This window comes from Hyla sarda, unplaced genomic scaffold (assembly GCF_029499605.1).
Source record: "Hyla sarda isolate aHylSar1 unplaced genomic scaffold, aHylSar1.hap1 scaffold_391, whole genome shotgun sequence".
Classification (NCBI taxonomy): Eukaryota; Metazoa; Chordata; class Amphibia; order Anura; family Hylidae; genus Hyla; species Hyla sarda.
In genome coordinates, this window is record NW_026610408.1 from 151,161 (window position 1) to 164,810 (window position 13,650).

Here is a 13,650-nt window from a genome sequence, read left to right on the forward strand (position 1 = left end):
CTAAGTCAGTCTCTCTCTCTCTCTTTTTCTTTTTATATATATTTTTTTCCGTCTTCTTCTTCTTCTTCTTCTTCTTCAGACCCTGTCATAGCACTAATGCCTTTCCAATACCACCAGCAGATGGAGACACTCCATTGCAACATTGGTTGTGAGCAGCAGTTTCTAAAAACAAATGCCTCATGGCGGATTTCCCATCCATCAATGGATGGTAAATTTTGTTTTTATCATTCACTGACCACAGAAACCAATGCATGGTCAAGCAACAGCAATGACACACCCTTGTGTATAGGCATGAGACCCTCATGTCATTTAACAGGATTCAGCACCACCCACAAGACAGCTACCTGTCATGTCATGTCAAACCTGCACAGGTGTGCTAGATTATTATTATTTAGTTTTATTTTATTTTTTTACACCAATCAGTGTGCAAACATGGTCATTAAAACGCTAAATGAATAGACGTTCATAAACCAGTCAGTGCAACTCATCATTTTGGTCTCCAATTCTCAAACTCAAATTCTCACCCACGGAGGATTAAATGAGAATCTTTCTTGTTTAACACTGGAATGGGGTGGTGCACTGTTCACTACCCGAAGATACTGCCACATCGGGTCAATGCATAGGGCGACAGAAGCAAGCTTCCAAATCAGCTCCCTTTCTCAAAAATCCATTTAATTTATGGTCCCCAGATAGGGAACGTATGTATCAGTATGTGCTCACAAGTCACCCAAGTGCAAGTATTCACACAAAAAAAAACGTGCCTCAGGATGCGATCTGTCGCAAGATCCTTTCTTTTTTTACACTTGATCTAAGCCAAAAGGCCTAGAGGGGATAACCGGGAAAGGGGTGGACCCAACCATGTCCCCTTCATGAGCACTCACATTACTCATAGGAATGGAAGGAAGGCTGGCAGCCAACCAGCCTCCCATACACTTTCTGGGTGGGTGGCAGTCAGCCACCCATACATACATACAGCACAGGCTAAACCCACATCATCACTTAAAAAAAGGACAGGCGACCATTGCACTCTGATGGAGCATTTAGCAATGCAATCCATAGCCTGGCTTTTGCCTGAACCCCCATCACTCCTCCTCTTGCATATAAGACAATATTTCAGATCTGCATATGAAAACAACACGCCTACCTTTGTTGCACATAGCTGCCTGCCTGTCTCTAGTTACCCCACTGGCTGTAGCTGCGTCCCTTCCGACATGGAATAACACCAACTGTAACGATAAACTGAAAATTAACAGTATAAACCTGCATCATTTTGGACTCTGGTATTTGCTGAATCCGGGTGACCTGACAATCGATGGTGGTGCCGCTGGTGATTCTGGCCTTCTTGGAATCTGTTGGGCCTATGTGTTAGCTCACACATCACTTGGGTATCCATGGTAACTACCACAACATGGTCATCTGCAGTTTACATCTAGCCCGTGGCATTGAATGGCATTTTAAAAGTGCTAAGGGTCCTGGTGCAATAATCCTCCCATGAGGATCAGCCTCAACGGCTTTGTAGATTGCACTCATGTCAGCAACTCCATATACATTTTTTTTTCTTCATGCTTCTTTCTTCATCCTTTTTTCTTTCTGTCATTCAGACTTTCATTCATTCGATCTCTCTCACTCACTTGCTTTAACTCATTTGTTCTCACTCACTCACTCACTCACTCACTCAATCACTCACTCACTCATTCACTCTCACTCACTCTCACTCTCTCACTCACTCGCTCACTAAGTCAGTCTCTCTCTCTCTCTCTCTTTTTCTTTTTATATATATTTTTTTCCGTCTTCTTCTTCTTCTTCTTCTTCTTCTTCAGACCCTGTCATAGCACTAATGCCTTTCCAATACCACCAGCAGATGGAGACACTCCATTGCAACATTGGTTGTGAGCAGCAGTTTCTAAAAACAAATGCCTCATGGCGGATTTCCCATCCATCAATGGATGGTAAATTTTGTTTTTATCATTCACTGACCACAGAAACCAATGCATGGTCAAGCAACAGCAATGACACACCCTTGTGTATAGGCATGAGACCCTCATGTCATTTAACAGGATTCAGCACCACCCACAAGACAGCTACCTGTCATGTCATGTCAAACCTGCACAGGTGTGCTAGATTATTATTATTTAGTTTTATTTTATTTTTTTACACCAATCAGTGTGCAAACATGGTCATTAAAACGCTAAATGAATAGACGTTCATAAACCAGTCAGTGCAACTCATCATTTTGGTCTCCAATTCTCAAACTCAAATTCTCACCCACGGAGGATTAAATGAGAATCTTTCTTGTTTAACACTGGAATGGGGTGGTGCACTGTTCACTACCCGAAGATACTGCCACATCGGGTCAATGCATAGGGCGACAGAAGCAAGCTTCCAAATCAGCTCCCTTTCTCAAAAATCCATTTAATTTATGGTCCCCAGATAGGGAACGTATGTATCAGTATGTGCTCACAAGTCACCCAAGTGCAAGTATTCACACAAAAAAAAAACGTACCTCAGGATGCGATCTGTCGCAAGATCCTTTCTTTTTTTACACTTGATCTAAGCCAAAAGGCCTAGAGGGGATAACCGGGAAAGGGGTGGACCCAACCATGTCCCCTTCATGAGCACTCACATTACTCATAGGAATGGAAGGAAGGCTGGCAGCCAACCAGCCTCCCATACACTTTCTGGGTGGGTGGCAGTCAGCCACCCATACATACATACAGCACAGGCTAAACCCACATCATCACTTAAAAAAAGGACAGGCGACCATTGCACTCTGATGGAGCATTTAGCAATGCAATCCATAGCCTGGCTTTTGCCTGAACCCCCATCACTCCTCCTCTTGCATATAAGACAATATTTCAGATCTGCATATGAAAACAACACGCCTACCTTTGTTGCACATAGCTGCCTGCCTGTCTCTAGTTACCCCACTGGCTGTAGCTGCGTCCCTTCCGACATGGAATAACACCAACTGTAACGATAAACTGAAAATTAACAGTATAAACCTGCATCATTTTGGACTCTGGTATTTGCTGAATCCGGGTGACCTGACAATCGATGGTGGTGCCGCTGGTGATTCTGGCCTTCTTGGAATCTGTTGGGCCTATGTGTTAGCTCACACATCACTTGGGTATCCATGGTAACTACCACAACATGGTCATCTGCAGTTTACATCTAGCCCGTGGCATTGAATGGCATTTTAAAAGTGCTAAGGGTCCTGGTGCAATAATCCTCCCATGAGGATCAGCCTCAACGGCTTTGTAGATTGCACTCATGTCAGCAACTCCATATACATTTTTTTTTCTTCATGCTTCTTTCTTCATCCTTTTTTCTTTCTGTCATTCAGACTTTCATTCATTCGATCTCTCTCACTCACTTGCTTTAACTCATTTGTTCTCACTCACTCACTCACTCAATCACTCACTCACTCATTCACTCTCACTCACTCTCACTCTCTCACTCACTCGCTCACTAAGTCAGTCTCTCTCTCTCTCTCTCTTTTTCTTTTTATATATATTTTTTTCCGTCTTCTTCTTCTTCTTCTTCTTCTTCAGACCCTGTCATAGCACTAATGCCTTTCCAATACCACCAGCAGATGGAGACACTCCATTGCAACATTGGTTGTGAGCAGCAGTTTCTAAAAACAAATGCCTCATGGCGGATTTCCCATCCATCAATGGATGGTAAATTTTGTTTTTATCATTCACTGACCACAGAAACCAATGCATGGTCAAGCAACAGCAATGACACACCCTTGTGTATAGGCATGAGACCCTCATGTCATTTAACAGGATTCAGCACCACCCACAAGACAGCTACCTGTCATGTCATGTCAAACCTGCACAGGTGTGCTAGATTATTATTATTTAGTTTTATTTTATTTTTTTACACCAATCAGTGTGCAAACATGGTCATTAAAACGCTAAATGAATAGACGTTCATAAACCAGTCAGTGCAACTCATCATTTTGGTCTCCAATTCTCAAACTCAAATTCTCACCCACGGAGGATTAAATGAGAATCTTTCTTGTTTAACACTGGAATGGGGTGGTGCACTGTTCACTACCCGAAGATACTGCCACATCGGGTCAATGCATAGGGCGACAGAAGCAAGCTTCCAAATCAGCTCCCTTTCTCAAAAATCCATTTAATTTATGGTCCCCAGATAGGGAACGTATGTATCAGTATGTGCTCACAAGTCACCCAAGTGCAAGTATTCACACAAAAAAAAACGTGCCTCAGGATGCGATCTGTCGCAAGATCCTTTCTTTTTTTACACTTGATCTAAGCCAAAAGGCCTAGAGGGGATAACCGGGAAAGGGGTGGACCCAACCATGTCCCCTTCATGAGCACTCACATTACTCATAGGAATGGAAGGAAGGCTGGCAGCCAACCAGCCTCCCATACACTTTCTGGGTGGGTGGCAGTCAGCCACCCATACATACATACAGCACAGGCTAAACCCACATCATCACTTAAAAAAAGGACAGGCGACCATTGCACTCTGATGGAGCATTTAGCAATGCAATCCATAGCCTGGCTTTTGCCTGAACCCCCATCACTCCTCCTCTTGCATATAAGACAATATTTCAGATCTGCATATGAAAACAACACGCCTACCTTTGTTGCACATAGCTGCCTGCCTGTCTCTAGTTACCCCACTGGCTGTAGCTGCGTCCCTTCCGACATGGAATAACACCAACTGTAACGATAAACTGAAAATTAACAGTATAAACCTGCATCATTTTGGACTCTGGTATTTGCTGAATCCGGGTGACCTGACAATCGATGGTGGTGCCGCTGGTGATTCTGGCCTTCTTGGAATCTGTTGGGCCTATGTGTTAGCTCACACATCACTTGGGTATCCATGGTAACTACCACAACATGGTCATCTGCAGTTTACATCTAGCCCGTGGCATTGAATGGCATTTTAAAAGTGCTAAGGGTCCTGGTGCAATAATCCTCCCATGAGGATCAGCCTCAACGGCTTTGTAGATTGCACTCATGTCAGCAACTCCATATACATTTTTTTTTCTTCATGCTTCTTTCTTCATCCTTTTTTCTTTCTGTCATTCAGACTTTCATTCATTCGATCTCTCTCACTCACTTGCTTTAACTCATTTGTTCTCACTCACTCACTCACTCACTCAATCACTCACTCACTCATTCACTCTCACTCACTCTCACTCTCTCACTCATTCGCTCACTAAGTCAGTCTCTCTCCCTCTCTCTCTTTTTCTTTTTATATATATTTTTTTCCGTCTTCTTCTTCTTCTTCTTCTTCTTCTTCTTCAGACCCTGTCATAGCACTAATGCCTTTCCAATACCACCAGCAGATGGAGACACTCCATTGCAACATTGGTTGTGAGCAGCAGTTTCTAAAAACAAATGCCTCATGGCGGATTTCCCATCCATCAATGGATGGTAAATTTTGTTTTTATCATTCACTGACCACAGAAACCAATGCATGGTCAAGCAACAGCAATGACACACCCTTGTGTATAGGCATGAGACCCTCATGTCATTTAACAGGATTCAGCACCACCCACAAGACAGCTACCTGTCATGTCATGTCAAACCTGCACAGGTGTGCTAGATTATTATTATTTAGTTTTATTTTATTTTTTTACACCAATCAGTGTGCAAACATGGTCATTAAAACGCTAAATGAATAGACGTTCATAAACCAGTCAGTGCAACTCATCATTTTGGTCTCCAATTCTCAAACTCAAATTCTCACCCACGGAGGATTAAATGAGAATCTTTCTTGTTTAACACTGGAATGGGGTGGTGCACTGTTCACTACCCGAAGATACTGCCACATCGGGTCAATGCATAGGGCGACAGAAGCAAGCTTCCAAATCAGCTCCCTTTCTCAAAAATCCATTTAATTTATGGTCCCCAGATAGGGAACGTATGTATCAGTATGTGCTCACAAGTCACCCAAGTGCAAGTATTCACACAAAAAAAAACGTGCCTCAGGATGCGATCTGTCGCAAGATCCTTTCTTTTTTTACACTTGATCTAAGCCAAAAGGCCTAGAGGGGATAACCGGGAAAGGGGTGGACCCAACCATGTCCCCTTCATGAGCACTCACATTACTCATAGGAATGGAAGGAAGGCTGGCAGCCAACCAGCCTCCCATACACTTTCTGGGTGGGTGGCAGTCAGCCACCCATACATACATACAGCACAGGCTAAACCCACATCATCACTTAAAAAAAGGACAGGCGACCATTGCACTCTGATGGAGCATTTAGCAATGCAATCCATAGCCTGGCTTTTGCCTGAACCCCCATCACTCCTCCTCTTGCATATAAGACAATATTTCAGATCTGCATATGAAAACAACACGCCTACCTTTGTTGCACATAGCTGCCTGCCTGTCTCTAGTTACCCCACTGGCTGTAGCTGCGTCCCTTCCGACATGGAATAACACCAACTGTAACGATAAACTGAAAATTAACAGTATAAACCTGCATCATTTTGGACTCTGGTATTTGCTGAATCCGGGTGACCTGACAATCGATGGTGGTGCCGCTGGTGATTCTGGCCTTCTTGGAATCTGTTGGGCCTATGTGTTAGCTCACACATCACTTGGGTATCCATGGTAACTACCACAACATGGTCATCTGCAGTTTACATCTAGCCCGTGGCATTGAATGGCATTTTAAAAGTGCTAAGGGTCCTGGTGCAATAATCCTCCCATGAGGATCAGCCTCAACGGCTTTGTAGATTGCACTCATGTCAGCAACTCCATATACATTTTTTTTTCTTCATGCTTCTTTCTTCATCCTTTTTTCTTTCTGTCATTCAGACTTTCATTCATTCGATCTCTCTCACTCACTTGCTTTAACTCATTTGTTCTCACTCACTCACTCACTCACTCACTCAATCACTCACTCACTCATTCACTCTCACTCACTCTCACTCTCTCACTCACTCGCTCACTAAGTCAGTCTCTCTCTCTCTCTCTCTTTTTCTTTTTATATATATTTTTTTCCGTCTTCTTCTTCTTCTTCTTCTTCTTCTTCTTCTTCTTCAGACCCTGTCATAGCACTAATGCCTTTCCAATACCACCAGCAGATGGAGACACTCCATTGCAACATTGGTTGTGAGCAGCAGTTTCTAAAAACAAATGCCTCATGGCGGATTTCCCATCCATCAATGGATGGTAAATTTTGTTTTTATCATTCACTGACCACAGAAACCAATGCATGGTCAAGCAACAGCAATGACACACCCTTGTGTATAGGCATGAGACCCTCATGTCATTTAACAGGATTCAGCACCACCCACAAGACAGCTACCTGTCATGTCATGTCAAACCTGCACAGGTGTGCTAGATTATTATTATTTAGTTTTATTTTATTTTTTTACACCAATCAGTGTGCAAACATGGTCATTAAAACGCTAAATGAATAGACGTTCATAAACCAGTCAGTGCAACTCATCATTTTGGTCTCCAATTCTCAAACTCAAATTCTCACCCACGGAGGATTAAATGAGAATCTTTCTTGTTTAACACTGGAATGGGGTGGTGCACTGTTCACTACCCGAAGATACTGCCACATCGGGTCAATGCATAGGGCGACAGAAGCAAGCTTCCAAATCAGCTCCCTTTCTCAAAAATCCATTTAATTTATGGTCCCCAGATAGGGAACGTATGTATCAGTATGTGCTCACAAGTCACCCAAGTGCAAGTATTCACACAAAAAAAAACGTGCCTCAGGATGCGATCTGTCGCAAGATCCTTTCTTTTTTTACACTTGATCTAAGCCAAAAGGCCTAGAGGGGATAACCGGGAAAGGGGTGGACCCAACCATGTCCCCTTCATGAGCACTCACATTACTCATAGGAATGGAAGGAAGGCTGGCAGCCAACCAGCCTCCCATACACTTTCTGGGTGGGTGGCAGTCAGCCACCCATACATACATACAGCACAGGCTAAACCCACATCATCACTTAAAAAAAGGACAGGCGACCATTGCACTCTGATGGAGCATTTAGCAATGCAATCCATAGCCTGGCTTTTGCCTGAACCCCCATCACTCCTCCTCTTGCATATAAGACAATATTTCAGATCTGCATATGAAAACAACACGCCTACCTTTGTTGCACATAGCTGCCTGCCTGTCTCTAGTTACCCCACTGGCTGTAGCTGCGTCCCTTCCGACATGGAATAACACCAACTGTAACGATAAACTGAAAATTAACAGTATAAACCTGCATCATTTTGGACTCTGGTATTTGCTGAATCCGGGTGACCTGACAATCGATGGTGGTGCCGCTGGTGATTCTGGCCTTCTTGGAATCTGTTGGGCCTATGTGTTAGCTCACACATCACTTGGGTATCCATGGTAACTACCACAACATGGTCATCTGCAGTTTACATCTAGCCCGTGGCATTGAATGGCATTTTAAAAGTGCTAAGGGTCCTGGTGCAATAATCCTCCCATGAGGATCAGCCTCAACGGCTTTGTAGATTGCACTCATGTCAGCAACTCCATATACATTTTTTTTTCTTCATGCTTCTTTCTTCATCCTTTTTTCTTTCTGTCATTCAGACTTTCATTCATTCGATCTCTCTCACTCACTTGCTTTAACTCATTTGTTCTCACTCACTCACTCACTCACTCACTCAATCACTCACTCACTCATTCACTCTCACTCACTCTCACTCTCTCACTCACTCGCTCACTAAGTCAGTCTCTCTCTCTCTCTCTCTTTTTCTTTTTATATATATTTTTTTCCGTCTTCTTCTTCTTCTTCTTCTTCTTCTTCTTCAGACCCTGTCATAGCACTAATGCCTTTCCAATACCACCAGCAGATGGAGACACTCCATTGCAACATTGGTTGTGAGCAGCAGTTTCTAAAAACAAATGCCTCATGGCGGATTTCCCATCCATCAATGGATGGTAAATTTTGTTTTTATCATTCACTGACCACAGAAACCAATGCATGGTCAAGCAACAGCAATGACACACCCTTGTGTATAGGCATGAGACCCTCATGTCATTTAACAGGATTCAGCACCACCCACAAGACAGCTACCTGTCATGTCATGTCAAACCTGCACAGGTGTGCTAGATTATTATTATTTAGTTGTATTTTATTTTTTTACACCAATCAGTGTGCAAACATGGTCATTAAAACGCTAAATGAATAGACGTTCATAAACCAGTCAGTGCAACTCATCATTTTGGTCTCCAATTCTCAAACTCAAATTCTCACCCACGGAGGATTAAATGAGAATCTTTCTTGTTTAACACTGGAATGGGGTGGTGCACTGTTCACTACCCGAAGATACTGCCACATCGGGTCAATGCATAGGGCGACAGAAGCAAGCTTCCAAATCAGCTCCCTTTCTCAAAAATCCATTTAATTTATGGTCCCCAGATAGGGAACGTATGTATCAGTATGTGCTCACAAGTCACCCAAGTGCAAGTATTCACACAAAAAAAAACGTGCCTCAGGATGCGATCTGTCGCAAGATCCTTTCTTTTTTTACACTTGATCTAAGCCAAAAGGCCTAGAGGGGATAACCGGGAAAGGGGTGGACCCAACCATGTCCCCTTCATGAGCACTCACATTACTCATAGGAATGGAAGGAAGGCTGGCAGCCAACCAGCCTCCCATACACTTTCTGGGTGGGTGGCAGTCAGCCACCCATACATACATACAGCACAGGCTAAACCCACATCATCACTTAAAAAAAGGACAGGCGCCCATTGCACTCTGATGGAGCATTTAGCAATGCAATCCATAGCCTGGCTTTTGCCTGAACCCCCATCACTCCTCCTCTTGCATATAAGACAATATTTCAGATCTGCATATGAAAACAACACGCCTACCTTTGTTGCACATAGCTGCCTGCCTGTCTCTAGTTACCCCACTGGCTGTAGCTGCGTCCCTTCCGACATGGAATAACACCAACTGTAACGATAAACTGAAAATTAACAGTATAAACCTGCATCATTTTGGACTCTGGTATTTGCTGAATCCGGGTGACCTGACAATCGATGGTGGTGCCGCTGGTGATTCTGGCCTTCTTGGAATCTGTTGGGCCTATGTGTTAGCTCACACATCACTTGGGTATCCATGGTAACTACCACAACATGGTCATCTGCAGTTTACATCTAGCCCGTGGCATTGAATGGCATTTTAAAAGTGCTAAGGGTCCTGGTGCAATAATCCTCCCATGAGGATCAGCCTCAACGGCTTTGTAGATTGCACTCATGTCAGCAACTCCATATACATTTTTTTTTCTTCATGCTTCTTTCTTCATCCTTTTTTCTTTCTGTCATTCAGACTTTCATTCATTCGATCTCTCTCACTCACTTGCTTTAACTCATTTGTTCTCACTCACTCACTCACTCACTCAATCACTCACTCACTCATTCACTCTCACTCACTCTCACTCTCTCACTCACTCGCTCACTAAGTCAGTCTCTCTCTCTCTCTCTCTCTTTTTCTTTTTATATATATTTTTTTCCGTCTTCTTCTTCTTCTTCTTCTTCTTCTTCAGACCCTGTCATAGCACTAATGCCTTTCCAATACCACCAGCAGATGGAGACACTCCATTGCAACATTGGTTGTGAGCAGCAGTTTCTAAAAACAAATGCCTCATGGCGGATTTCCCATCCATCAATGGATGGTAAATTTTGTTTTTATCATTCACTGACCACAGAAACCAATGCATGGTCAAGCAACAGCAATGACACACCCTTGTGTATAGGCATGAGACCCTCATGTCATTTAACAGGATTCAGCACCACCCACAAGACAGCTACCTGTCATGTCATGTCAAACCTGCACAGGTGTGCTAGATTATTATTATTTAGTTTTATTTTATTTTTTTACACCAATCAGTGTGCAAACATGGTCATTAAAACGCTAAATGAATAGACGTTCATAAACCAGTCAGTGCAACTCATCATTTTGGTCTCCAATTCTCAAACTCAAATTCTCACCCACGGAGGATTAAATGAGAATCTTTCTTGTTTAACACTGGAATGGGGTGGTGCACTGTTCACTACCCGAAGATACTGCCACATCGGGTCAATGCATAGGGCGACAGAAGCAAGCTTCCAAATCAGCTCCCTTTCTCAAAAATCCATTTAATTTATGGTCCCCAGATAGGGAACGTATGTATCAGTATGTGCTCACAAGTCACCCAAGTGCAAGTATTCACACAAAAAAAAAACGTGCCTCAGGATGCGATCTGTCGCAAGATCCTTTCTTTTTTTACACTTGATCTAAGCCAAAAGGCCTAGAGGGGATAACCGGGAAAGGGGTGGACCCAACCATGTCCCCTTCATGAGCACTCACATTACTCATAGGAATGGAAGGAAGGCTGGCAGCCAACCAGCCTCCCATACACTTTCTGGGTGGGTGGCAGTCAGCCACCCATACATACATACAGCACAGGCTAAACCCACATCATCACTTAAAAAAAGGACAGGCGACCATTGCACTCTGATGGAGCATTTAGCAATGCAATCCATAGCCTGGCTTTTGCCTGAACCCCCATCACTCCTCCTCTTGCATATAAGACAATATTTCAGATCTGCATATGAAAACAACACGCCTACCTTTGTTGCACATAGCTGCCTGCCTGTCTCTAGTTACCCCACTGGCTGTAGCTGCGTCCCTTCCGACATGGAATAACACCAACTGTAACGATAAACTGAAAATTAACAGTATAAACCTGCATCATTTTGGACTCTGGTATTTGCTGAATCCGGGTGACCTGACAATCGATGGTGGTGCCGCTGGTGATTCTGGCCTTCTTGGAATCTGTTGGGCCTATGTGTTAGCTCACACATCACTTGGGTATCCATGGTAACTACCACAACATGGTCATCTGCAGTTTACATCTAGCCCGTGGCATTGAATGGCATTTTAAAAGTGCTAAGGGTCCTGGTGCAATAATCCTCCCATGAGGATCAGCCTCAACGGCTTTGTAGATTGCACTCATGTCAGCAACTCCATATACATTTTTTTTTCTTCATGCTTCTTTCTTCATCCTTTTTTCTTTCTGTCATTCAGACTTTCATTCATTCGATCTCTCTCACTCACTTGCTTTAACTCATTTGTTCTCACTCACTCACTCACTCACTCAATCACTCACTCACTCATTCACTCTCACTCACTCTCACTCTCTCACTCACTCGCTCACTAAGTCAGTCTCTCTCTCTCTCTCTTTTTCTTTTTATATATATTTTTTTCCGTCTTCTTCTTCTTCTTCTTCTTCTTCTTCTTCTTCTTCTTCTTCAGACCCTGTCATAGCACTAATGCCTTTCCAATACCACCAGCAGATGGAGACACTCCATTGCAACATTGGTTGTGAGCAGCAGTTTCTAAAAACAAATGCCTCATGGCGGATTTCCCATCCATCAATGGATGGTAAATTTTGTTTTTATCATTCACTGACCACAGAAACCAATGCATGGTCAAGCAACAGCAATGACACACCCTTGTGTATAGGCATGAGACCCTCATGTCATTTAACAGGATTCAGCACCACCCACAAGACAGCTACCTGTCATGTCATGTCAAACCTGCACAGGTGTGCTAGATTATTATTATTTAGTTTTATTTTATTTTTTTACACCAATCAGTGTGCAAACATGGTCATTAAAACGCTAAATGAATAGACGTTCATAAACCAGTCAGTGCAACTCATCATTTTGGTCTCCAATTCTCAAACTCAAATTCTCACCCACGGAGGATTAAATGAGAATCTTTCTTGTTTAACACTGGAATGGGGTGGTGCACTGTTCACTACCCGAAGATACTGCCACATCGGGTCAATGCATAGGGCGACAGAAGCAAGCTTCCAAATCAGCTCCCTTTCTCAAAAATCCATTTAATTTATGGTCCCCAGATAGGGAACGTATGTATCAGTATGTGCTCACAAGTCACCCAAGTGCAAGTATTCACACAAAAAAAAACGTGCCTCAGGATGCGATCTGTCGCAAGATCCTTTCTTTTTTTACACTTGATCTAAGCCAAAAGGCCTAGAGGGGATAACCGGGAAAGGGGTGGACCCAACCATGTCCCCTTCATGAGCACTCACATTACTCATAGGAATGGAAGGAAGGCTGGCAGCCAACCAGCCTCCCATACACTTTCTGGGTGGGTGGCAGTCAGCCACCCATACATACATACAGCACAGGCTAAACCCACATCATCACTTAAAAAAAGGACAGGCGACCATTGCACTCTGATGGAGCATTTAGCAATGCAATCCATAGCCTGGCTTTTGCCTGAACCCCCATCACTCCTCCTCTTGCATATAAGACAATATTTCAGATCTGCATATGAAAACAACACGCCTACCTTTGTTGCACATAGCTGCCTGCCTGTCTCTAGTTACCCCACTGGCTGTAGCTGCGTCCCTTCCGACATGGAATAACACCAACTGTAACGATAAACTGAAAATTAACAGTATAAACCTGCATCATTTTGGACTCTGGTATTTGCTGAATCCGGGTGACCTGACAATCGATGGTGGTGCCGCTGGTGATTCTGGCCTTCTTGGAATCTGTTGGGCCTATGTGTTAGCTCACACATCACTTGGGTATCCATGGTAACTACCACAACATGGTCATCTGCAGTTTACATCTAGCCCGTGGCATTGAATGGCATT

The 13,650-nt window shown here is 43.4% G+C and overlaps 8 pseudogenes; all 8 read right to left on the minus strand.

Annotated features, from left to right (window-relative positions):
• Positions 1-569: 569 nt before the first annotated feature.
• LOC130332825 (U2 spliceosomal RNA) lies at positions 570-833 on the minus strand (annotated as a pseudogene).
• A 1,477-nt stretch (positions 834-2,310) lies between these two features.
• LOC130332913 (U2 spliceosomal RNA) lies at positions 2,311-2,575 on the minus strand (annotated as a pseudogene).
• A 1,466-nt stretch (positions 2,576-4,041) lies between these two features.
• LOC130332826 (U2 spliceosomal RNA) lies at positions 4,042-4,305 on the minus strand (annotated as a pseudogene).
• A 1,476-nt stretch (positions 4,306-5,781) lies between these two features.
• LOC130332827 (U2 spliceosomal RNA) lies at positions 5,782-6,045 on the minus strand (annotated as a pseudogene).
• A 1,486-nt stretch (positions 6,046-7,531) lies between these two features.
• LOC130332828 (U2 spliceosomal RNA) lies at positions 7,532-7,795 on the minus strand (annotated as a pseudogene).
• Positions 7,796-9,275: 1,480 nt separating this feature from the next.
• LOC130332829 (U2 spliceosomal RNA) lies at positions 9,276-9,539 on the minus strand (annotated as a pseudogene).
• Positions 9,540-11,014: 1,475 nt separating this feature from the next.
• Positions 11,015-11,279, minus strand: LOC130332907 (U2 spliceosomal RNA; annotated as a pseudogene).
• A 1,486-nt stretch (positions 11,280-12,765) lies between these two features.
• LOC130332830 (U2 spliceosomal RNA) lies at positions 12,766-13,029 on the minus strand (annotated as a pseudogene).
• Between the last annotated feature and the right edge of the window lie 621 nt (positions 13,030-13,650).